Genomic DNA, 2,336 nt, shown 5'->3' with positions numbered 1-2,336 from the left:
TGTCCTATTTTGGTACAAATAATACTGGCCTCATCAAATGAGTTGTAAAGTATTCCCTCCTACTTTTTGGAAGAGTTTTTGTAGCGTTGGTGTTAATTGTTCTTTAAATGTGGAAGAATTCTCCATTGAAGTCAACTGGGCCTGAACATTTCTGGAATCATTTTTACTATAAATTCTACTTATTTACTATAAATATCTACTTATTAGAAAAATTTAGATTATCTGTTTTATCTTGAGGTTTTGTAATTTGTGGCTTCAAGGTACTGACCTTAGTATTGGTCAGTTTCACCTAAATTGTCAAATTGATGCCTACAGAGTTGGTGTTCTTTGATTATCCTTTTAATATCTGTGTGTACTGATACCATCTTTTCCAGCCCCGAAGTGGTAATTTGGATCTTCTTTTTTCTTTCAGTCATGGTAGAGTTTTATCAATTTTTTCAAAAGATCAATTTTAGGTTTCATGGATTTTCTCTATTGTTTTTCTGTTGTCAATATCATTCAATCTTGCTCTTATATTATTTCTTTGCTTCTTCTTGCTTTGGATTTATGTTATTCTACTCTTTTTGTTTGTTTCCTGAAATGAGAGTTCGACTATTGATTTGAGACCTTTCTTCTTTTCTAATATAAGCATTTGGTGGTATAAATTTTCCACTTAGCACTGCTTTAGCTCCAAGGCATAAATCTTGATGAGTTTTTCCTTTTAATTCAGTTCAAATTACTTTTTCATTCTCTTTGTAACTTCCTATTTATCACATGGGATATGCAGAAGTGTCATGTTTAATTTCCATGTGTTTGAAGATTTTTCCATCCTTTTTTACTCATTTTTAGTTTTATTTACTATAGTCACAGGTCATACTCTACAAGATATCAATTTTTTAAAATTTTCAATTTGTTTTATGTCATAGTGTGAGGTTTATCTTACTGAATGTTTCATTTATTCTCAAAATGTGTATTTTGCTGTTGCTGGGTGGAGTCTTCCATAAATGCACATTATATTCGGTAGGCTGAGGCGCGGTTCACTGTTCTCTCCTTGCTCACTTCCTATTTAGCAGTCCTATCAATTGCTGAGAGAGATGTTGAATTTGACAACTATAATAGATTTGTGAGTTTCTTTCAGTTCTCTGTGTCAGTTTCATGTATGTTGATGTTCTGTTGTTTTATGCACACAGGATTATTGTATTCTTGGCAGATACAGCCTTTTATCATGTAATGTCTCTTTCTACCCTGGAAGGATACTTTGCTGTGAAGTCCACCTTTAATGTTTGGCTTCTTTCAGTTTAGCACGTTTTGGGGTTTATCTGTATTGTAGTATGTCTCAGTACTGCATTCCTGTTTATGGTTAAATAGTATTTTGTTTTACAAATATACCATTTTGTTTATCCATGCATCTGTTAATGGACAACAGGCTTGTTTCCATCTTCTGGCTATTGTAAAGAGTGCTGGCAAGATATTTGTGTATAAGTTTTTGTTTGAACTCTTTTCCTTTTGGACATATATATATATATATGAATAGAACTGCTACAAAGCCAGGGCCAAGTAGCTTCTTAGTTTATTACTGATGTATCAAGAGTCAGCTGATAGTTAAGCTAATTATACTGTTCTGTGAGTTGGGCAGCCAGTTCCTTAGAACACTGCAAGATCACTTAAACAGCCAGTTGGCCAGGCAGGTTAATGGTACTTTGAGATTGTGCAATCTCCAACAAGAAAATAAACTTGTTTCTAGCCCATTATAGTGTGAAGCTGCCTTGGTAGAACAAAATGTATTATTTCTTCTGGGCTTTTGTACCTGGCAAGGAAGGACAAATATGGAGGCAGGCCAGAACAGGTGCTATGCCCCTTCTGTGGGGGTCAGACATGTCTCTCAGACGACAGATTCTTTTTTTTGCTGAGGAAGATTTGCCGTGACCTAACATCTGTGCCAATCTTCCTCTCTTTTGTATGTGGGACACTGCCACAGCATGGCTGCCAAGGAGTGGTGTAGGTCTGCACATGGGAACCAAACTTGGGCCACGAAAGCAGAGCACCCTGAATTTCACCAGTGGGCCATGGGGCCCAGTGAGAAACTGAGAGACATTTTCCGTGCAGCTTTCAGGAAGACGATTTGGAAGTAAAAATGAGGGGAACTACTGGTACAATGGACTAAAGGGATGATTCCCAGACCAATTCCTTTGTCTTCCCATTTGGTTGATCTTGAAAATCTGATTTACCATTACTACTGTTTTGTAAAATTGCTTGGATTGGTATTTAGAAGGTATTTGCGCAGAAGCAAAGCCAAAAAAAATAAATTAAAAAGCTGCACTTTACTATGCTAATAAAAAACTGGCATGCAGACATAG

The sequence above is a fragment of the Equus przewalskii genome, chromosome 22 (genome assembly GCF_037783145.1).
Source record: "Equus przewalskii isolate Varuska chromosome 22, EquPr2, whole genome shotgun sequence".
In the NCBI taxonomy this organism is placed as follows: Eukaryota; Metazoa; Chordata; class Mammalia; order Perissodactyla; family Equidae; genus Equus; species Equus przewalskii.
The sequence above is the reverse complement of the archived record's forward strand: the minus strand, read 5'-3'. Positions refer to the sequence as shown.